A 25,714-nucleotide genomic window follows, 5' to 3' on the forward strand; every position below is an offset into this window, starting at 1 on the left:
TATTTACACTTCATATGTTTATCTCCGTTGACAACTTAACCTATATTGTCATCAATCACTAAAAGGGGGAGATTGTAAGTGCATCTAGTGCCCCTTAGTGATTTTGGTGTATTGAAGACTTATAGGTTAAGGGACTAATGCGTTTGTGAGTATACACAGGTCTATAAGTCTATGAGGAGTTTGATATTTACAGAGAAAGTCAACCCCTAAAAATGAAGTGCTTCAACTAAAGACTTTGAAGTGAAGAAATTGTTGTGACCGTGAAGACTTGGTATTCATTCGAGGAATATGAAGCGTGAAGACTTTTATTTTCATCGTTTCTTTTTCTCTTTCTTGAGTCATAGGAAACACCATACTGTTAAAGGGGGTCGAGGAAATACTAAGGAGAAGTTTCCAAGTGATGCTCAACTCAAAATCCTACACCTACCAATCTCTTTGAGTGAAGCCATTGGAAATATCATGTAGTTCAGTCAATTTCTTCAGTGACAGAGATGAAGCTCTTCTGGTCTCTGACGAATTTGTTTTGACCGAGGAGTTAGGAATTCGCCAGTGTGGATTGCCTACAAGTGAGGAACATGATAGCCCTGAGGAATTTGATAGTCAAATTTCCGACCATTGCTGTGCTACGCGCCAGCTGTCCCAAAATATCTTCCCACATAAAGGCCATATCATTGAAGGGCGTTTATGTCTTATCATGTCGGGCTGCTTCCTAGGCTATAAATAGCCGCCCCCTACAACCACTAGCTGGTTGGCTGCTCCAAGAGAAACTGACACTTGTCATTTGAGAGCATCCCATCCTCCGAGGACCTTGAGCAAAAATCATCAAGTGAGGAAATCCAAAACTCAAACACCTACAAACCCAAAGTGATTGAGCATCACTGAAGAGATTGATCCTGCGTGGATCCGACGCTTGTTACCTTTGAAGACTGTGCATCTTCCAGACGGTTAGGCGTCATGGTCTAGAGCATCCAAGAGGAAATTGTGGATCGCCGAGTAACCGAGTCTGTGAAGGTTTGGAAGTCACCTGAAGACTTACCATGAGTGATTGGGCGAGGTTTGTGTGACCTTAGGCTCAAGGGGAATACGGTGAGGACTAAGTGTCCCGAGCTGCGTGTTCAGTACTGGGTGTCCGGGACTATGTGTCCTCAGGTTTGAATACCTAGCCGCCCTAACCAGACGTACAACTGTCATAGTAGTTGGAACTGGTCTACCAAATCATTGTCTTCACCAAGCCTACTGGTTCTATTTCCTCAACCCTTCCATTTCCTCATTACCGTGTTGTGTGCTTGTTCATATCTGTCTGAAGACAATGACTAAAGACTTTCTCAATTTCCTTAGTTCATTTTCTTCAATCTGTTTGTCTTCATCCTATTTTATCCTGTGTTTACGCTTTCTGTATTATGTGCTTGTTTTCATTTCATCATGAAGACCATGCTTATGTTCTTTTATGTTTACATCTGAGTACTTATTCCGCTGCAAGTAGTTCTTCTCTTAGGAATTTCCTCTCCCTGAAATTCCTCAGTGAAGAATTCATAAAAATCGCGTATTTACCCCCCTCTAGTCGACTTAACGCACTTTCAGTGACATTGATGTGGGATCCCAAGCTGATCCTTGAGTATTTTGATCTCTGGCACAAGGATCCTAACACACCTTTGCCTGACTTCAATCTCACTCCTGGCCAAAGTCACATGCTGACCGCCTTCATTGGCGAAGAAAAGTGGAAATTTGAGATGGCCAGGTAGTTGAAGAAAGCGTAGTACAAGAAGGAGCGTTTTCTGAAGAAAAATGTTGTCAACATGACAACTGATGAACTTGTGGCTATCCAAATTGATATCAAAGGACTCAGTGATGAATTCAACGTCTACCACACAGACTGGCTTGGAGCCAAAGTCAGATTTGTGAAGTTGGATGAGAAATTTACTTCAAAAGCTGAATCTCCTCAGGCTGAAGCATCTGCTTAGCCGACTGAAGAACATGCCAGCACCGCTGATGAAAATCAGGCTGCTGAAGAAAATGAGAGTGCCAGGGTTGATGACTGCACTCCAGCCGCTGATGACATTGCCAGGGGCAACCACTAGTGTTGCGCCTGCAGAACAAGCCAGGCCAGCTGAGGCATCAACCGCTGAGCCTGAAGAATCTGAACCAACCAGGCAAACTGCAACAATTGTGCCTGAAGAAACTGAACCTATTTCCTCTGCTCCTCCTACACCAACAACAAGTACAACTCTTCCTTATGCATCAGAAGCAAAGAAAACTAGAGCTGCGGAGCGAGCAACAGTGAAAAAGAGGAAAGCATCTACTTCCTCAAATTCTTCAGCACTGAAGAAGATGAAGATATTGACAAGCTCTTTTGAGAATCCCATAGATGCTGTTCCCTTTTCAAGCATGCCATCAAAGGAACTCATTCCCTTTGGTGAAGATTATGAGATCCCAAGCGGATCTGATGAAGATGTTCCTTCTGCTACTTCTTCAGAGGAGTTGGACAAAGAAATTGAAGTGGATAATATCCCTTCAACTCCAGCTATCTCACCGCCTATGCCTCGGTTCACAGATGAAGAGGCAGGCGTTGAAGAATTGAATAAGGAAGATGAAGACGTGGACATTGGGTGCTCCACTCCAGTGTTAAATGATGATTATTGGGATAGTCAGCACCCCAACTCACCTCTGCAACAAATGCCTCAGTCCCCAGTGCACACTGAAGTTCAAATGTGCTCTATAGACCATCACTACACTCCTTCCATTCATGAAGAAATTCCAGCCACTAGTGCTGATGTTAATGTTGATGTGGAATTGAAGACCCATGCTGCTACTGAAGCAGAAACTGAAATTCCTCAGCTTGTGGTTCCGGAGAACGTGATTCCTGAGGCTGTGATGACTTTGATTGACACTCCTCAGCCCAAGCCGAAGAATCCCTTCTCCAAGAAGCAAAAATTCAAGGTTGATGACTTCTTTCATGAGCATGTATTCTTCACAGATTACAACCCATATGAGTCTGCTCGTCTTAGAAGGAAGCGTTTCTGGACTGCCAGCCAAGAAAACTTCTATTCTCCATTACTTTTTGATAAGGAAAAAGTCTTCGACCATGCGCATATTCCTCATGTGGACATGGAATCACTGCCTTGCTTCACGCCAGTCCTCAGCGTTCTTCACGATGCTAGACTTCTCAACTTCTGCATAGATATATGTGATTGGAATGAAGAACTAATTCTTCAGTTCTATGCAACGCTGCACATCACAGGAAATGCTGTAGATGTGAACTCTTGGGAATTGGACTGGATGACAGAGAATACTCACTTCAAAGCACCGGCCTCTGAATTGCTTCATGCCCTGCTTGTCAGTCCTCCTCTTGAAGGTGCACATTGTATATATCATGAACCTGAACTTATTGACCACTATATGCAAGTGCTCATGAAGCCGCTGAAGCCTGGTCAAGCCTCAAGGACCAAATTCCTCGTGAAGGAATTGCTGTATGTGCCACAGACTATATATCGCATCTTGACCAAGACTTTGAGTCCAATCAAGGGCCACTACTCTAATGAAGAAGAGGTCGTTGGTATCATGAAGAATCTGCTATTCAACATCATTCATGTCATTCCTGTCAACTACCATGATTTCTTCATGAGGACTCTGGCCAATGTTGCGTTATCTCCATTTGAATTGAAGTCTTACGCTCCCTGGATTATGAGATTCCTCAGATCAAGGTCTTCAATCAACTACAAGGCTGATTTGCAGAATCGCGTCAACTACTTGCCCATAATAGAAGTCCTCAAGCAGACATTTTCCTCAGCTGTTGAAAAGGGCAAGGCTACTGCTGTTATTGATGAAGGCATTCGTCCATTGGATGGTCAGTTCTGCAAAGCTGCATCTTACTCCACCAATGATGACTCTGCCACTCATGACTTTGCCGCCAATGCCTCAAAGCAAAATCCTCAAGGCACAGCTCTCAGGGCGATGACTGATCGTGAGCTTCTCCTCAGTCTTCACCAGAAGGTCGATCGCAACCACAGATGGGTTAAGCGTCAGTTTGGTTTCATTCTTCACAACATGACTACTACACACAATGCAGTGAAGAAGAACCACTTCTACCTCCATGAAGTATTCAATCGCACCTAGGCTGTTCTGTCTCATCTTTATGGTGAAGAATATCTGAAGCAAATGGGCTTCAAGCAGGACTTTGACTGGTCTCAGCCACCGGCGAAGAAATTCAAGAAAATCAAAGTTCCTTCCTTGGTAGCCAGCTCATATTCTTCCTCGCGCAAGACTGATGAGCATGAAGATTTGGACAACACTGCGGCATGCCCTACTCCAACAACTGACCCCAGCAATGCTGGCGCTCCTCCATTGACTCAGTGATGATATTCTTGAGGGGCGTTAGTCCTCACTTTTCATCCCTTTTTGGTCATTCAATGACAAAGGGGGAGAAATTTGAGTTAGTCTTCAAGCGGGTATATTTATATGGGCGTTTTTTTGCTAGGTTACAACTCTCGTTCTTCTAAAGATTTATTGGACCGAGTTGTAAACTTAAGTCCGATGGTGGTCTGATACTTTTGCTATGTTCCTCTGCATGCTATTTCCTCATGTATGATAATACACGCATGTTGAATTACATCAGCCACCATATTTTATCATGCATTTCAAATTCTTCATATCATATGTTAAATGCGTTTATGAATTACAAGATATAGGGGGAGATCTCCATGATTCTACTCTTCAAATGTGCACTTCTTCAAAAGCAAATTCCTCAGTATGCACATCTTCAGGGGGAGTTCTTCTATATCTTGTAATCAAATTCCTCAATATCAGTATTTACACTTCATATGTTTATCCCCATTGAAAACTCAACCTATATTGTCATCACCAAAAAGGGGGAAATTGTAAGTGCATCTAGTGCCCCATAGTGATTTTGGTGTATTGAAGACTTATAGGTTAAGGGACTAATGCGTTTGTGAGTGTACACAGGTCTATAAGTCTATGAGGACTTTGATATTTACATAGAAAGTCGACCCGTAAAAATGAATGTCTTCAACTGAAGACTTTGGATCTCTGAAGACTTTTCGAAGACTTTGAAAGTGAAGAAATTGGTGTGACCATGAAGACTTGATATTCATGTGGGGAACATGAAGCGTGAAGACTTTTGTTTTCGTAGTTTCATTTTCTCTTTCTTGAGTCATAGGAAACACCGTACTATTAAAGGGGGTCGAGGTAAAACTAAGGAAAGGTTTCTAGGTGATGCTCATCTCAAAATCCTACACCTACCAATCCCTTCGAGTGAAGCCATTGGAAATCTCATACAGTTCAGTCAATTTCTTCAGGGACAGAGACGAAGTTCTTCTGCTCTCTGAGGAATTTTTCCTGACTGAGGAGTTAGGAATTAGCCAGTGCGGATTGCCTACAAGTGAGGAACACGATAGCCCTGAGGAATTTGAACCTCAAATTTCTGACCGTTGCTGTGTTATGCGCCAGCTGTCCCAAAATATCTTATCCACCTAACGGTCATATCATTGAACGACATTCATGTCTTATCACGTCGAGGTGCTCCCTGGGCTATAAATAGCCGCCCCCTACAACCACTAGCTGGTTGGCTGCTCCGTGAGAATCTGACACTTGTCATTGAGAGCATCCCATCCTCCGAGGACTTTGAGCGAAAATCATCAAGTGTGGAAAAACCAAAAACCCAAACCCAAACACCTACAAAACCAAAGTGATTGAGCATCACTGAAGAGATTGTTCCTGTGTGGAACCGACGCCTGTTACCTTTGAGGACTGTGCATCCTCAAGACGGTTAGGCGTCATGGTCTAGAGTATCCAAGAGGAAATTGTGGATCGCCGAGTGACCGAGTTTGTGAAGGTTTGGAAGTCACCTGAAGACTTACCATGAGTGATTGGACGAGGTCTGTGTGACCTTAGTTCAAGGAGAATACGATGAGGACTGTGTGTCCTCAGGTTTAAATACCTAGCCGCTCTAACCAGATGTACAACTGTCACAGCAGTTGGAACTGGTCTACCAAATCATTGTCTTCACCGAGCTTACCGGTTCTATTTCCTCAACCCTTTCATTTCTTCATTACTGTGTTGTGTACCTGTTCATATCTGTTTGAAGACTTTGACTAAAGACATTCTCAATTTCCTTAGTTCAATTTCTTCAGTCTATTTGTCTTCATTCTGTTTTATCCCGTGCTTACGCTTTCTGTACTCTATGTTTTGTTTCCAATTCATCATGATGTCCATGCTTATGTTATTTCATGGCTACATCTAAGTACTTATTCTGCTGCAAGTAGTTCTTCGCTTAGGAATTTCCTCACCCTGAAATAAGAATTTATAAAAATCGCCTATTCACCCCCTCTAGTCGACTTAATGCACTTTCATGTTCTCTTCCCGAACCTCATCGAAAAGAGACCATCACGATTACACACGCGGTTGGTGTCTTTTAATTAAGTCAAGTGTCAAGTTCTCTACAACCGGATATTAACAAATTCCCATCTGCCACATAACCGCGGGCACGACTCTTGAAAGTTTAAACCCTGCAGGGGTGTCACAACTTAGCCCATGACAAGCTCATGATCCACGGAGACAATCCTCCATCGTAGCACCCTCCGATCAGACTCGGAATCCCGGTGCACAAGATATTTTGACAAAGGTAAAACTAGTCCAGCAAGACCTCCTAACATGCCGACACCCTGATAGTAGCCACACATATCTCGTCTCAGGCCGCATCGGATTTCCAAACTTCCGGTAGGCCAATCCAGAGTTGCCCCTGGCGGCCACCGGCGGTTGACAGGTTTGGACTAACACTCACGAGGAGCACTGGCCCCCGAGGAGGGGGGGTGTTAGTTAAGTCCACGGGGTCCAGAAAGTCCCTATGCAAGTTTTTAGTTGTTATTAGGAAAATGGTAAAACCAATGTTGGGCCTTGCTGGAAGAGTTTTATTCAAAGCGAACTATCAAGAGGGGCCCATAAACCCTCACCGTGTTAGGGATGCAGAATCAAGGAACATAACACCGGTATGACGGAAACTAGGGTGACAAGAGTGGAACAAAACACCAAGCAAAAGGCCTAGCCTTCCACCCTTTACCAAGTATATAGATGCATTAATTAAATAAGAGATATTGTGACATCCCAACATATCCATGTTCCAACATGGAACAACCTGCAAGGCACCTGCAACTAGCAATGCTACAAGAGGGGCTGAGCAAAAGCGGTAACATAGCCAAACAACGGTTTGCTAGGAAGGTGGGTTAGAGGCTTGACATGGCAATATGGGAGGCATGATAACAAGTGGTAGGTAGCGCGACATAGCGATAGAATGAACAACTAGCAAGCAAAGATATAAGTGATATCGGGGGTAATGATCATCTTGCCTGCAAAGTTCTCAGAGTTGTCGAAAGCTTGCTCCTCGTAAACGTACTCAACAGGATCCTCGTTCACGAACTTGTCTCCCGGCTATACCCAAAGGAAGAACACAAGCAATGGAACAACAATCAATCACGGTGCAATGCATAAGCAACATGATGCAAGACATGGCATGGAATGCAAGGTATGACGTGCAATGCATATGGGTACTCCGCAAGGGAAAGGATGATCAAGGTATGAACTTGGCAAACCAAGCATGCCACTGGAAAGAGTGAGTGATTTCGGTCGAAATCGATATAAGGATCACCGGAAACGGATGCACGGTTTGCAAATGACGAGCAAAACAAGAACGATGCAAAACTGCGCTTAACAGCATCATAGCACTTAAGATGCAACAAGAAACTATGCTACAACACTCCAACATAGCAACAAAGCACATGGCAGTGAAGTATAAGTGAAGCTCTACAAATCATGAACACCGAGCTCCTGCTAGAACTCATTAGAACAAGCCTAAAATATGATGGCAAAAATGCATATGATAACAACTTCACAGACTTAGTGAAAATGCTAAACATGTCATAAACAGCATTAGGTAGCAATCTTTAGAGCTAGCAAACAACATGCTATATGACCATATCATGGAAAACAAAGGCATGGAATGCTAGTACTAAAGGCAAAGAACAAAACTCCCTTAGTGAACTTTAACCAAAGATGCATAGAGAAGATGGTAACATCAATGCAAACATGGCAAGTGATATGACCAGTTTCAGACTTGGTAGAAAACATGGCATGGCAGAAACAGATTCATGATAGCAACTTTACAAGCTCATGCCACTCTCCACAAAGCATTTCATGGCATAAAAAGGTAAACAACAGTGAGAAGACACATTTATGAAGCTAAACATGCCAAGAGCAAGTTCATAGGGTGCATGGATCTCTAGCAAAACACATGGCAAAATGAACTTCATGTTAACAATCTGCCAGCAACAATATTTAGCAAAAGTAGAGCATGGTAATGAAAAGCTACACTACTCCATAATTACAGCCAGAGGCATGAATGGACAGGTCATAACCATATCTTCAAAACACTCTTACTAATATTCATCAAAATATGCATTTATCTACTTGTGGCAACAAGACAACATAGCAACATAATGTGGCAGGAAAAGACTTAGCAGAAATACTGTGTCTGAAAATCAGCAACATCATGTGGCTTACTTTGCATGCTTGTGCTAGTCACCATACAGCTCATAAAAATACAAGGCTTGCACCACTATAAAGATGGAATGAAGATGCTCCTAAAACATGTAGACATGATGCCCAAAGGATGCACACAGAAAATGCAATGAAAATGACAAATCAGCAAGTTATGATGAATTCCAGCAGACAACATCATATAGCACTTTTGCAACGAAGATTATGGCATCTATATGGACAGTAACATGCATGCAAATGACACTAACATGAAGAGTATCACGAGAAGAACATTTCGATATATAATATGTGCAAATCGGAGCTACGAGCATGGAGATATGGCATGTCAAAGAGGGTCACATGATGTAGAAATATTGGGGACTTAGAGAAATATACCACTCCAGATCTAGGGTTTGGTGGTACGGAAATCGAGGTTTTCCGGCAGATCCGATCCAACGATAGGGAAGAAGACGGTCGGCGAGGTCGATGGTGCGGGGCTCCGGCGAGGTGCGGGGCTCCGGCGAGGTGCGTCCGGCGCCGGCGGGGGGCGCAGGAGGCGGTGGGCGGCTCCGGCGAGCGCGCTACCGGACGGCAGCACGACGAGCTTGCTGCCGGACGGCGGCAGCGACGAGGAATGGCGGGCGGCGGCACGGGAGCAACGATGTGCGGCGGCGCGGGAGCCGGAGCGCGGGGCTCGCTCGGGCGGCGGCGGCCCGGCTCGGGCTCGCGGGCCCGTGCGGCGGTGGGCGGCGGCGGAGTGACGTGGCAGCGGCTGATTGGGCGAGGATGGCGGTGCGGACACGTCCGGCCGCGCGAGGAGGAAGATTGTTAGGGTTTCGCCCGTGATTTTCAGAGGGGAAGGCATATTTATAGGTAGGGGGCTAGGAGAGTCCAAATGAGGTGCGGTTTTCGCCCACACGATTGTGATCCAATGACGGAGAGTATGGAGGGGGTTTAGATGGGATAGTGAGCTGTTGTGGAGGGTGTTGGACTGCAAAGAGAGAGGGGTTTTTGCGGTTACCCGGTTAACCGTTGGGGCATCAAACGACCTCCAAATGGAACAAAATTTGACAGGCGGCCTACCGGTGATGTATCAAGGGCACTCGACAAATCTTGGCCCATTTTCAGAATGTTTTTCTCCCACTCACGAAACGAGATTTGAGGGGTGCAATGGGTGCATGTGTGAGTGTCAGATTCCGAAACGGACAACGGGGAAAAGGACCAGATGCATGAGACGAACACGAATGCAAATGAGATGCACATGGTGACATAAGATGAAATGCATGACATGAACAAAATGCAAAACGAGGACAAAACCCAACCACGGAGGATATAACATAAAACATAGCCGGAAATGGCAAGAGTTGGAGTTACAATTATGGAATGTTAGATCCGGGGCGTTACAACTCTGCACCACTATAAGAGGATCTCGACCCAAGATCTAGGACTGAAAGAACTCCAGATATTCAGAACCGAGGTGATCCTCGCGCTCCCAGGTGGCTTCTCGGTCGGAATGGTGAGACCATTTAACTTTCAGGAATTTGATCAACTTGTTGCGAGTTTTGCGCTCGGTTTCTTCAAGAATGGCAACGGGATGCTCATGATAAGACAAATCTTCTTGGAGGTCAATCTCTTCGAAGTTGATAGTGCGCTCAGGCGTCTTGAAGCACTTGCGAAGCTGTGACACGTGAAACACATCGTGCACATTTACGAAGTTGGACGGGAGTTTGAGTTAATAAGCGAGGTCTCCTGTTTTGCCAATGATCTTGAAAGGACCCACGTATCTCGGGGCAAGCTTACCTTTGATACCGAAGCATTGAGTGCCTTTCATGGGAGAGATGCGGAGGTAGAAATGGTCTCCGATCGCGAAAGCCAAGTCATGATGCTTGCTATCATAGTAACTCTTCTGGCGCGATTGCGTGGCTTTGAGATTTTCACCGATGACTTTACACATTTCTTCAGCTTCTGTGATCAAGTCATTGCCAAGAAGTTGGCGTTCACCAGTCTCTGACCAATTGAGAGGCGTACGTCACTTTCTGCCATAAAGAATTTTAAATGGGGCCTTGCCCGAACTTGCTTGGAAGCTGTTGTTGTAGGAGAAATCGGCATACAGGAGACAATATTCCCACTTCATATCGGAAGAGATGACATAAGCTCTGAGCATGTCTTCGAGGATTTGATTGACTCGCTCGACTTGCCCACTTGTTTGAGGATGGAAAGCCGTGCTGAAGCAAATGTTGGTGCCCATGGCCTTTTGGAAGGAGTCCCAGAACTTAGAAGTGAAAATGCTTCCGCGGTCTAAAGAGATCAATTGTGGAATTCCGTGCAACGAGACAATTCTGGAGGTTTATAGCTCTGCCAACTGAGCTGCCGTGATAGATTCTTTGATTGGAAGGAAATGAGCCACTTTTGTAAGCTTGTCAATGACAACGAAGATAGCATCATTCCCATGCCTGGACTTGGGGAATCCAGTGACGAAGTCCATTTCAATATGATCAAACTTCCATTCTAGAATAGCAAGAGGTTGGAGGAGACCAGCTGGTTGTTGATGTTCCGCTTTCACCCTTCGGCAGACATCACATTCATTCACGAATTGAGCAATGTCTCGCTTCATTCAAGTCCACCAATATGATTGCTTGAGGTCATGGTACATCTTCGAACTGTCTGGATGAATGGAAAGAAGAGAATTGTGCGCTTCATTCATTTTGACCTTCCTTAGATCATCTTTAGGAACCACAATCCGGTTCTCGAAGAATAAGGTGTCCTTGTCATCAATGCGATAACACTTGTATTTGGATAAGCGCTTGGCAATACCGTGTTTCATCTTATTCACCATGGTATCAAGGAGTTGTGCCTCACGAATTTGATCTTCCAAAGTTGGAGCGACTTGAAGGTTGGCAAAAAAACCTTGAGGAACAACTTGGAGGTTGAGCTTGCGGAAAGCTTCACAAAGATCCGGTTGGAATGGCTTGAGAATTAAGCTATTGCAATAAGCCTTTCTTCTCAAAGCATCTGCATTCACATTCTCCTTACCTAGAGTATAAATACTTGGATTGTACTCTTGAATCATTTTGACCCAACGAGTTTGCCAGAGGTTGAGGTTGGGTTGAGTGAAGATATATTTGAGGCTCTTGTGATCAGTGAAAATGTCCACTTGCCTTCCCAACAAGAGGTGTCTCCATGTTATTAATGCATGGACAACTGCCGCCACCTCAAGATCGTGAGTGGGGTAGTCCCTTTCATTGGGCTTCAACTGACGAGAAGTATAGGACACAACTTTCTTCTCTTGCATTAACATGGCACCGAGACCTTGCAACGAGGCATCGCAGAAAACTTCGTATGGCTTAGACTCATCAGGAGGAGTTAGGACAGGAGCTGAGACGAGCTTCTCTTTGATAGTGTTGAAAGCAACATCACACTCAGGAGTCTAAGAATACTTGACATGCTTCTGGAGGAGGTTGGGAAGAGGCTTTGCAATCTTTGAGAAATTCTCAACGAATCTTCGGCAATAGCTTGCAAGACCAAGGAAACTGTGGAGCTGCTTGACATTCTGAGGAGGTTCCCAGTTGACAATTGTAGAAACCTTTTTCGGATTAACAGCAATGCCTTTGGCGGAGATGATGTGGCCAAGGTAAAGAACTTCATCAAGCCAAAACTCACATTTGGAGAACTTCGCGTAGAATTGATGCTCTATGAGCTTGTCGAGCACCAATCGCAAATGTTTGGCATGATCCATCTTATTCTTGGAGAACACCAAGATATCATCGAGATACACCAGGACAAAATCATTTGTGTAGCTCCTTCAACAGGTCTATCACCTAGCGGTGCATCAAGGACATAATTCTTCTGTGCAGCAATGGGGATAATCCTCATATCACGGACCCAGTCTGCATTATTGCTACTATATTCTTTCAACTTAGTTTTCTCTAGGAACATACCAAAAATAAAACAGAGGAGCTATACGCGAGCTATTGATCTACAACATAGATATGCAAATACTATCAGGACTAAGTTCATGATAAATTAAGTTCAATTAATCATATTACTTAAGAACTCCCACTTAGATAGACATCCCTCGAGTCATCTAAATGATTACATGATCCAAATCAACTAAACCATGTCCGATCATCACGTTAGATGGAGTAGTCTTTAATGGTGAACATCTCTATGTTGATCATATCTACTACTCCCTCCGTTCCTAAATATTTGTCTTTCTAGAGATTTCAACAAGTGACTACATATAGAGCAAAATGAGTGAATCTACACTCTAAACTATGTCTATATACATCCGTATGTGGTAGTCCATTTGAAATATCGAAAAGACAAATATTTAGGAATAGAGAGAGTATATGATTCACGTTCGACCTTTTAGTCTCAGTGTTCCGACGCCATATCTGCATATGCTAGGCTCGTCAAGTTTAACCTGAGTATTCTGCACGTCCAAAACTGTCTTACACCCGTTGTATGTGAACGTAGAGCTTATCACACCCAATCATCACATGGTGTCTTGGCACGATGAACTGTAGCAACGGTGCATACTCAGGGAGAACACTTATACCTTGAAATTTTGTGAGGGATCATCTTATAATGGTACCGTCATACTAAGCAAAATAAGATGCATAAAAGATAAACATCACATGCAATCAAAATATGTGACATGATATGGCCATCTTCATCTTGTGCCCTTGATCTCCATCTCCAAAGCACCGTCATGATATCCATCGTCACTGGCTTGACACCTTGATCTCCATCGTAGCATTGTTGTCGTCTTGCCAACTATTGCTTCTACAACTATCGCTACCGCATAGTGATAAATTAAAGCAATTACATGGCGATTGCATTTCATACAATAAAGAGACAACCATAAGGCTCCTGCCAGTTGCCGATAACTTCTACAAAACATGATCATCTCATACAATAACTTATATCACATCATGTCTTGACCATATCACATCACAACATGCCCTGCAAAAACAAGTTAGATGTCCTCTACTTTGTTGTTGCAAGTTTTACGTGGCTGCTACGGGCTTCTAGCAAGAACCGTTCTTACCTACGCATCAAAACCACAAGGATTTTTCATCAAGTGTGCCGTTTTAACCTTCAACAAGGACCGACCGTAGTCAAATTTGATTCAACTAAAGCTGGAGAAATAGACACCCGCCAGCCACCTTTATGCAAAACTAGTTGCATGTCTGTTGGTGGAACCGGTCTCATGAACGTGGTCATGTAAGGTTGGTCCATGCCGCTTCATCGAACAATACCGCCGAATCAAAATAAGACATTGGTGGTAAGCAGTATGACTATTATCGCCCACAACTCTTTGTGTTCTACTCGTGCATATCATCTACGCATAGACCTGGATCGGATGCCACTGTTGGGGAACGTAGCATGCAATTTCAAAAAAAATCCTATGCTCACGCAAGATCTATCTAGGTGATGCATAGCAACAAGACATGGAGAGTGTGTACACGTACCCTCGTAGACCGAAAGAGGAATCGTGACAACGCAGTTGATGTAGTCGAACTTCTTCTCATTCTGACCGATCAAGCACCGAACGTACGACACCTTTGAGTTCTGCACACGTTTAGCTTGATGACCTCCCTCGAACTCTTGATCCAGCAAAGTGTCGAGGGAGAGTTTCGTCAGCGCGATGGCGTGGTGACGGTGATGGTGAAGTGATCCGCGCAGGGCTTCGCCTAAGCACTACGTGAATATGACCGGAGGCATAAATGTGGAGGGGGGGCGGGGGCGCCGCACACGGCTAACAGTGTTTGCTGTGTGGTCTAGGCGCCCCCTCCCCACATATTCAAGGAAATATGCCCTAGAGGAAATAATAAAGTTGTTATTTATATTTCCTTATATCATGATAAATGTTTATTATTCATGCTAGAACTGTATTAACCGGAAACTTAGTACATGTGTGAATACATAGACAAACAGAGTGTCACTAGTATGCCGCTACTTGACTAGCTCGTTGATCAAAGATGGTCAAGTTTCCTAGCCATGGACAAAGAGTTGTCATTTGATAAACGGGTTCACATCATTAGAGAATGATGTGATTGACTTGACCCATCCGTTAGCTTAGCACGACGATCATTTAGTTTACTGCTATTGCTTTCTCCATTACTTATAAATGTTCCTATGACTATGAGATTATGCAACTCCTGAATACCAGAGGAACACTTAGTGTGCTATCAAACGTCACAACGTAACTGGGTGACTATAAAGATGCTCTACAAGTGTCTCCGATGGTGTTCATTGAGTTGGCATAGATCGAGATTTGGATTTGTCACTCCGTATATTGAAGAGGTATCTCTGGGCCCTCTCGGTAATGCACATCACTATACGCCTTGCAAGCAATGTGACTAATGAGTTAGTTACGGGATGTTGCATTATGGAACGAGTAAAGAGACTTGCCGGTAACGAGATTGAACTAGGTATGATGATACCGATGATTGATTCTCGGGCAAGTAACATACCGATGACAAAGGGAACAACATATGTTGTTATGCGGTTTGACCGATAAATATCTTCATAGAATATGTAGGAACTGATGAGGACATCAATACCATTGTTACACCCACAGCCCCTACTGTTACATATACTGGACCAATTACTAGAGCTCGCGCACGCCAATTAAATTACCAGGTACTTTCGTTTCTTGGTAATGATTCTAATGTTCATGAGATTATGATGCTGCCTAAATTGGATACATTTGTTTTGCTTACAAATGAAGGGCCTAGCTTGGAGAAGGATGAACATTGGAGCAAGAACACGCATGGGGTTGATGGCATGCGCAAGGGGATCAAGAACGGAGTTACAAGTGATGATTTCAGGACTTTGAAGCCGCCATAAGGAGTGCATGAAGCCTTGGACGAAATATACAAGATGCCACTTCATAATATTCGTCCATAGGCTATTCTAGGTGCTGCGTCACCTTATTAATGGGCCAAGCCCATGTAATTTCGAAATACTTAAGTATAGGCTATTTTTAGAGTCCGTATGTGTGGGGAAACAAGAGTTAGGGTTGGTTTCGGATCCCACCCTCAAGGGCCACGAAATTCCCCCCTCTTCCTCCATATATACAGCCCTTAGGGCGTCGTTTAGACTTTGGGTTTTGTTTAGATTAAAAGTTCGCCATAGCTGCAACTTCGCGTACTTCGTTTGTGTCCAACGACCAGACCAAGACGTCACAGAACCCCACCTTGATCAATAAAGCTTTCATCTTATATTCGCAATATCCAGATTGCAATCTCAGTTTCTTGCTTGTTCTTCGTTTGCTCGCAGGAAACAGACCCTCGTGGTCAGGTTGATCGTGCTCCGGCGTGGTCAATAACCCTCGGAAGTTGGTTTAGCGATTGCTAAGGCGCGACGTCTCGCACGTTCGTAGTCGGATCGTCAAGGTCGACTCCCACAGAAAACGATAGCCACCATCTCATCGAAACATCGGGACACCTTAGCCTCTATCAAGTGGTATCAGATTTCCAAGTTGCTCGGTGAGATTTTTACAGTTTTTCGTAGATTAGATCGAGTCTGTTCTTCATACCTACAGTCCACGAAAAAAAGCCACACAAAAAAAATTAGGGTTAGTTCATCATATCCGAACCAATCTGAGCCTTCGCATAATCTTTTTAGGGTTTTTGCTTTGTTGAATTTGCGGTTGCATCGTCGTGTCAAGTTGCTGGTCTTAGAGTCTAGTCTTTTAGAGTTTCGAGTTCTGGTCATAAGTTGTCACGCCGCCGCCGCACCATCATCATCGCCCATCTACCACTTTTGCTTCACCGCCACCGCTCTGAATCCGTATCCATATACCACCACCAATCCGTATCCATATACCACCACCAATCTCTATCCATATACCACCACCGCTACCATATACCACCACCGCTGCCATATACCACAACCATATATCCACCACCAATCCGAGTTCTTCTCATATTAGGTTTGTTCTTGAGATCAATCTAAATTCCGATTCGTGTTTCCTTGCCTGCGTAGGTCTCCGAAAAAAAAGAGTCTGGAGACCCCCGGGCAGTTTTTAGGCCAAAATTTTCACGGGCAAATTTTTTTTTCCCTATCCTATTTTTAGGCTTTTCTGAGTCTTTTGAGCCACGTGCCATCATAGTGATTTTTTGTCGCACTTTTTCGTCGTCGCTGCCCTGATTTCCGAAAAAAGTGAATTTTTTTTCGTGCCCATCCTATCAGTTTGACGAGGGAAGAGTTTTGAGACACTCGCTATTATAGTGATTTTTCGCAAAAAAAAAGAGCGCAAAAAAAAGGAGCGCAAAAAAAGAGCGAAAAAAAAAGTTCCAGAGTGTGCTTTTCCCATATTTACGTGCAGCGCCGTGATTTTGTTAGTGTTCTAGGCTCGCGTCTCTAGCACGGTCTAGCCTAGGACCAGCACAATACCGTTGTTGAGCGTTTATTCAACTTTGCATCTCTGAATTGATTATTGCTGACCCTTTTTGCTACCATACTATAAGCCTTCCCAGCTCCACATACATCTACGTCGTGCGTTTGACTCTCCCTGGCAATCGCTCTATCCAAGCTTTTGAGAGTTTTTGACTACAACGGTTGCCGATCACCGCCTGCTGCTGGGTAAGAACTGGTAAGAATTTGAGATTTGCTTGACGGATTTGTGACACCCGCCACCACCACCACTTGTTAGTAGTCTGTAGGATCATATTCTTGTGTGTTTCTATTGCTGCTAAGCATGCCAGGATCACAAGCCGACGAGACTGACTGGGAGAACTTGACGAACAAGGAGCTTCATGATACGTTTCAGCAAATGATGAATGGACAGGTGCAAGATGTGATAAACAGATTTGAAGAGGCCATGGAGAAGATAGATGGCATGGAGAAGACGTTTGAAACAAAGCTCGATAACAAGTTTGCTGAATTGCTTTCGCGTTTTCCACCACCACCACCGGCTGCTCCTGCCGCACCTCTGCAACAACAGCAACAACACCGACTACCTCCACGTCGGGAAACAGCCCTCCGCCGAGCGAGCCGTGTCCCTCTTCAGTCGGGCCAAACTGCTGGTGCTGCTGTTGATACTTCTGTGGCTCCTACTGCTGATGTGGAGGAGGATGCTTATGTGGGAGATTATGAGGATGAGGTTGATCAAAATCAGAACTACGTGCCACCAACAGCACAGCAACCACCAGGTCGTCCACATGCAAATAATGGCAATGGTAGGGCTCACCCTCAGGTACGAGATCATGACCATCTCCCTAAACTAAAATTGAATATTCCACCATTTGAGGGTAGATATGTTCCTGATATATATCTTACTTGGGAGTTAGAAACTGAACAACGATTTACATGTTTACAATATCCCGAGGAGAGACGTGTTCCTGCTGCTGTTTGTGCTTTCACTAGTTTTGCATGTGTTTGGTGGTCTGAGCATTGTAGATTATATCCTATTCCGGCTACTTGGGCTGCTTTGAAAACTGCTATGCGTACTCGTTGGGTTCCACCATATTATCAACGTGAATTACTTCAAAAATTGCAGCGCTTAAGACAGGGAAAAAATTCTGTAGAAGAATATTATCAGGAATTACAAACTGGCATGATTAGATGTGGTATTGTTGAGGAGAATGAAGCTATGCTTGCACGTTTTATGGGTGGATTAAATAGAGAGATTCAGACGATTCTAGAGTATAAGGAGTATACTAATATCACTCGTTTATTCCATCTTGCTTGTAAAGCTGAACGTGAAGTGCAGGATCGACAGGCATTGGCGCGGACTAACTTTTCTGCAGGTCGACCTTCATCATGGACACCACGTGCATCATCTACTTCCACACGTTCTGCTACACCGGCGCCTCCGTCGGCTACCACCTCCAACCATGATACAATAAAGCAGGCACAATCACCACTATCTGCCAAGAGCACACCTTCTGGGCCTGCAAAGAGCTCTTCTTCATCCATGGCATCAACAGGGCAAACACATGATATTATTTGTCGACGTTGCAAGGGTGGAGGTCATTATGCGAGAGAATGCCCATCTAAGCGCGTGATGATTGTTACTGAGGATGGTGGGTATGAGTCCGCTAGTGACTATGATGAGGAGACTTTAGCTCTTATTACACGTGACGAACACGGTGGAGACGATTCTGATCATGAGACGCAATACATGGCTCCTGAAGATGCTGACAGGTATGAAAGTTTAGTTGCTCAACGTGTTTGGAGTGTGCAGGTTAAACAAGCTGAGCAAAATCAGAGGCATAATTTGTTCCATACAAAGGGAGTTGTGAAGGAACGTTCTGTTCGCGTGATCATAGATGGAGGGAGCTGCAATAACTTGGCTAGCATGGAGATGGTGGAGAAGCTATCTCTCACCACAAGACCACATCCACATCCTTACTACATCCAATGGTTCAACAACAGCGGCAAGGTTAAGGTAACACGTACTGTTCGTGTGCATTTTAGTATCTCTACATATGCTGATTATGTTGATTGTGATGTGGTACCTATGCAAGCATGTTCCTTATTACTTGGTAGACCATGGCAATTTGATAAAAATTCTGTACACCATGGTAGAAACAATCAGTATACTCTTGTTCATAACGATAAAAATATTACTTTGCTTCCTATGACTCCTGATTCCATTTTGAAAGATGATATTAATAGAGCTAATAAAGCAAAACAGGAGACAAATAAGAGTGAAAATCAGATTGTGGCAAAAGAATTTGAGCACCAAATGAAGCCTAATAATAAACCATCTACTGTTGTTTCTGAAATTAAATTGAAAAGTGCATGTTTACTTGCCACCAAATCTGATATTGATGAGCTAGATTTCAGCAAATCTGTTTGCTATGCTTTTGTGTGCAAAGAGGCATTATTTTCATTCGAGGACGTGCCTTCCTCTTTGCCCCCTGCTGTCACTAACATTTTGCAGGAGTTCGCTGACGTCTTTCCACAAGACGTGCCACCGGGATTACCACCTATTCGAGGGATTGAGCATCAAATTGACTTAATTCCTGGTGCTTCGCCACCCAACCGTGCACCATACCGTACCAATCCAGAGGAGACGAAGGAGATTATGCATCAAGTACAAGAACTGCTCGACAAAGGTTATATACGCGAATCCCTTAGTCCTTGTGCCGTTCCTATCATTTTAGTGCCGAAAAAGGATGGTACGTCGCGTATGTGCGTTGATTGTAGAGGCATTAATAATATTACTATTCCTTATCGTCATCCTATTCCTAGGCTAGATGATATGCTTGATGAATTGAGTGGCTCTACAATATTCTCCAAAGTTGATTTGCGTAGTGGATACCATCAAATTCTCCAAAGTTTCTTGCTTGTTCTTCGTTTGCTCGCAGGAAACAGACCCTCGTGGTCAGGTTGATCGTGCTCCGGCGTGGTCAATAACCCTCGGAAGTTGGTTTAGCGATTGCTAAGGCGCGACGTCTCGCACGTTCGTAGTCGGATCGTCAAGGTCGACTCCCACAGAAAACGATAGCCACCATCTCATCGAAACATCGGGACACCTTAGCCTCTATCAGGAACCAATATGATCATCCAGGTTCCACTATTGGTTATTGATCGGAGATGAGTCTCGGTCATGTCTACATAGTTCTCGAACCCGTACGGTCCGCATGCTTAACGTTCGGTGACGATCGGTATTATGAGTTTATGTGTTTTGATGTACCGAAGGTTGTTCGGAGTCCAGGATATGATTACGGACATGACGAGGAGTCTCAAAATGGTTGAGACATAAAGATCGATATATTGGATGACTATGTTTGGACATCGAAATAGTTCAGGGTTAGTTCGGGCATATACCGGAGTACCGGGAGGTTACCGGAACCCTTCGGGAAGTATATGGGCCTTATTGGGCCATAGTGGGAGAGAGGAGAAGGGAGCCTAGGAGGGGGCGCCCCCAAGCCCAATCTGAATTGGGTGGGGCCGACCCCCCTTTCCTTCCCCCTCTCTCCCCTCCTTCCTCTCCTAATCCAATTAGGGAAGGGGTGGGGGGGGGGGGGGAATCCTACTCCCTGTGGGAGTAGGACTCCCTTGGGCGCTCCATAGAGGGCCGGACCCCTCCTGCACTCCTTTATATACAGGGAAGGGGGCACCCCATAGACACACAAGTTGACAAATTGTCTTAGCCATGTGCGGTGCCCCCCTCCACCATAATCCACCTCGGTCATATCGTGATGAGGACATCAATACCATTGTTACACCCACAGCCCCTACTGTTACATATACTGGACCAATTACTAGAGCTCGCGCACGCCAATTAAATTACCAGGTACTTTCGTTTCTTGGTAATGATTCTAATGTTCATGAGATTATGATGCTGCCTAAATTGGATACATTTGTTTTGCTTACAAATGAAGGTCCTAGCTTGGAGAAGGATGAACATTGGAGCAAGAACACGAATGGAGTTGATGGCATGCGCAAGGGGATCAAGAACGGAGTTACAAGTGATGATTTCAGGACTTTGAAGCCGCCATAAGGAGTGCATGAAGCCTTGGACGAAATATACAAGATGCCACTTCATAATATTCGTCCATAGGCTATTCTAGGTGCTGCGTCACCTTATTAATGGGCCAGGCCCATGTAATTTCGAAATACTTAAGTATAGGCTATTTTTAGAGTCCGTATGTGTGGGGAAACAAGAGTTAGGGTTGGTTTCGGACCCCACCCTCAAGGGCCACGAAATTCCCCTCTCTTCCTCCATATATACAGCCCTTAGGGCGTCGTTTAGACTTGGGTTTTGTTTAGATTAAAAGTTCGCCATACTTCGTTTGTGTCCAACGACCAGACCAAGACGTCACAGAACCCCACCTTGATCAATAAAGCTTTCATCTTATATTCGCAATATCCAGATTGCAATCTCAGCTTCTTGCTTGTTCTTCGTTTGCTCGCAGGAAACAGGCCCTCGTGGTCAGGTTGATCGTGCTCCGGCGTGGTCAATAACCCCTCGGAAGTTGGTTTAGCGATTGCTAAGGCGCGACGTCTCGCACGTTCGTAGTCGGATCGTCAAGGTCGACTCCCACAGAAAACGATAGCCACCATCTCATCGAAACATCGGGACACCTTTGCCTCTATCATATCGTTGCAGTGCTTAGGCGAAGCCCTGTTCCGGTAGCTTCATCATCACGTCATCACGCCGTCGTGCTGACGAAACTCTCCCTTGACACTCAGCTGGATCTAGAGTTCGTGGGACATCACCGAGCTAAACTTGTGCAGATCGCGGAGGTGTCGTACCTTCGGTGCTAGGATCGGTCGAATCGTGAAGACGTTCGACTACATCAACCGCGTTTTCATAACGCTTCCGCTTACGGTCTATGAGGGTATGTGGACAACACTCTTTCCCCTTTTTGCTATGCATCACCTAGATGGATCTTGCGTGTGCGTAGGATTTATTTTGAAATTACTGCGTTCCCCAACAGTGGCATCCGAGCCAGGTTTATGCGTAGATGTTATATGCACGAGTAGAACACAAATGAGTTGTGGGCGTGGGTATATACATATTGCTTGCCGTCACTAGTTGATTCTTGATTCAACGGTATTGTTGGATGAAGCGCCTCAGACCGACATTACACGTACGCTTACGCGAGACTGGTTCTACCGACGTGCTTCACACACAGGTGGCTGGTGGGTGTCAGTTTCTCCAACTTTAGTTGAATCGGATTCAATGAACAGGGTTCTTTCTGAAGATCAAAAAGCAATCACTATACCGCGTTGTCATTTTTGATGCGTAGGTAAGAACGGTTCTTGCTCAGCCCGTAGCAGCCACGTAAAACTTGCAACAACAAAGTAGAGGACGCCTAACTTGTTTTTGCAGGGCATGTTGTGATGTGATATGGTCAAGACATGATGCTAAATTTTATTGTATGAGATGATCAGGTTTTGTAACAGAGTTATCGGCAACTGGCAGGAGCCATATGGTTGTCGCTTTATTGTATGAAATGCAATCACCATGTAATTGCTTTACTTTATCACTAAGCGGTAGCGATAGTCGTAGAAGCAATAGTTGGCGAGACGATAATGATGCTTCGATGGAGATCGAGGTGTCAAGCTGGTGACGATGGTGATCATGACGGTGCTTTGGAGATGGAGATCAAAGGCACAAGATGATGATGGCCATATCATATCACTTATATTGATTGGATGTGATGTTTATCCTTTATGCATCTTATTTTGTTTAGTTCGGCGGTAGCATTATAAGATGATCTCTCACTAAATTTCAAGGTATAAGTGTTCTCCTTGAGTATGCACCGTTGCTACAGTTCGTCGTGCCGAGACACCACGTGATGATCGGGTGTGATAAGCTCTACGTTCACATACAACGGGTGCAAGCCAGTTTTGCACACGTAGAATACTCAGGTTAAACTTGACGAGCCTAGCATATGCAGATATGGCCTCGGAACACTGGAACCGAAAGGTCGAGCATGAATCATATAGTAGATATGATCAACATAGTGATGTTCACCATTGAAAACTACTCCATCTCACGTGATGATCGAACATGGTTTAGTTGATATGGATCACGTGATCACTTAAATGATTATAGCGATGTCTATCTAAGTGGGAGCTCTTAAGTAATTTGATTAATTGAACTTTAATTTATCATGAACTTAGTACCTGATAGTATTTTGCATGTCTATGTTGTTGTAGATAGATGGCCCGTGCTGTTGTTTCGTTGAATTTTAATGCGTTCCTAGAGAAAGCTAAGTTGAAAGATGATGGTAGCAACTACACGGACTGGGTCCGTAACTTGAGGATATCCTCATTGTTGCACAGAAGAATTACGTCCTGGAAGCACCACTAGGTGACAAACCTGCTGTAGGAGCAACACCAGATGTTGTGAACACCTGGCAGAGCAAAGTTGATGACTACTCGATAGTTCAGTGTGCCATGCTTTACGGCTTAGAACCGGGACTTCAACGACGTTTTGAACGTCATGGAGCATATGAGATGTTCCAGGAGTTGAAGTTAATATTTCAAGCAAATGCCCAGATTGAGAGATACGAAGTCTCTAATAAGTTCTATAGCTGCAAAATGGAGGAGAATTGTTTTATCAGTGAACATATACTCAGAATGTCTGGGTACCACAACCACTTGACTCAGCTGGGAATTAATCTTCCTGATGATAGTGTCATTGACAGAGTTCTTAAATCACTGCCACCAAGCTACAAGAGCTTCGTGATGAACTATAATATGCAAGGGATGGATAAGACAATTCCCAAGCTCTTCGCAATGCTAAAGGCTGCGAAGGTAGAAATCAAGAGGGAGCATCAACTGTTGATGGTCAACAAGACCACCAGTTTCAAGAAAAAGGGTAAAGGGAAGAAGGGGAACTTCAAGAAGAATATCAAGCAAGTTGCTGCTCAAGTGAAGGAGCCCAAGTCTGGACCTAAGTCTGAGAGTGAGTGCTTCTACTGCAAATGGACTGGTCACTGGAAGCGGAACTACCCCAAGTATTTGGCGGAGAAGAAGGATGGCAAAGTGAAAGGTATATTTGATGTACATGTTATTGATATGTACCTCACTAATGCTCGTTGTAGCTCCTGGGTATTTGATACTGGTTCTGTTGCTAATATTTGCAACTCGAAACAGGGGCTACGGATTAAGCGAATATTGGCTAAGGACGAGGTGACAATGCGTGTGGGAAATGGTTCCAAAGTCGATGTGATCGCCGTCGGCACGCTACCTCTACATCTACCTTCGGGATTAGTTTTAGACATAAATAATTGTTATTTGGTGCCAGCGTTGAGCATGAACATTATATCAGGATCTTGTTTGATGCGAGACAGTTATTCATTTAAAACAGACCCTTGATGAGTGGTCTATTTTTACTAAATCTTGATAATAGTGATACACATATTCATAGTATTGAAGCCAAAAGATATAAGTTTAATAATGATAGTGCAACTTATTTGTGGCACTGTCGTTTAGGTCATATTGGTGTAAAGCGCATGAAGAAACTCCATGCTGATGGGCTTTTGGAATCACTTGATGCTTGCGAACCATGCCACATGGGCAAGATGACTAAGAATCCGTTCTCCGGAACTATGGAGCGAGCAACAGACTTGTTGGAAATAATACATACTAATGTATGCAGTCCGATGAGTGTTGATGCTCGCGGCGGGTATCGTTATTTTCTTACCTTGACAGATGATTTGAGCAGATATGGGTATATCTACTTGATGAAACATAACTCTGAAACATTTGAAAAGTTCAAAGAATTTCAGAGTGAAGTGGAAAATCATCGTAACAAGAAAATTAAGTTTCTACGATCTGATCGTGGAAGTGAATATTTGAGTTATGAGTTTGGTCTTCATTTGAAACAATGTGGAATAGTTTCGCAACTCACGCCACTTGGAACACCACAGCGTAATGGTGTCTCCGAACGTCGTAACCACACTTTATTAGATATGGTGCGATCTATGATGTCTCTCACTGATTTACCGCTATCATTTTGGGGTTATGCTTTAGGGACAGCTGGATTCACGTTAAATTGGGCACCATCAAAATTCGTTGAGATGACACCTTTTGAACTGTGGTTTGGCAAGAAACCCAAGTTGTGGTTTCTTAAAGTTTGTGATGAGGACATCAATACCATTGTTACACCCACAGCCCCTACTGTTACATATACTGGACCAATTACTAGAGCTCGCGCACGCCAATTAAATTACCAGGTACTTTCGTTTCTTGGTAATGATTCTAATGTTCATGAGATTATGATGCTGCCTAAATTGGATACATTTGTTTTGCTTACAAATGAAGGTCCTAGCTTGGAGAAGGATGAACATTGGAGCAAGAACACGAATGGAGTTGATGGCATGCGCAAGGGGATCAAGAACGGAGTTACAAGTGATGATTTCAGGACTTTGAAGCCGCCATAAGGAGTGCATGAAGCCTTGGACGAAATATACAAGATGCCACTTCATAATATTCGTCCATAGGCTATTCTAGGTGCTGCGTCACCTTATTAATGGGCCAGGCCCATGTAATTTCGAAATACTTAAGTATAGGCTATTTTTAGAGTCCGTATGTGTGGGGAAACAAGAGTTAGGGTTGGTTTCGGACCCCACCCTCAAGGGCCACGAAATTCCCCTCTCTTCCTCCATATATACAGCCCTTAGGGCGTCGTTTAGACTTGGGTTTTGTTTAGATTAAAAGTTCGCCATACTTCGTTTGTGTCCAACGA

Source organism: Triticum urartu, chromosome 2A (genome assembly GCF_056163025.1).
Source record: "Triticum urartu cultivar PI428250 chromosome 2A, HENAU_Tu73, whole genome shotgun sequence".
Classification (NCBI taxonomy): domain Eukaryota; kingdom Viridiplantae; phylum Streptophyta; class Magnoliopsida; order Poales; family Poaceae; genus Triticum; species Triticum urartu.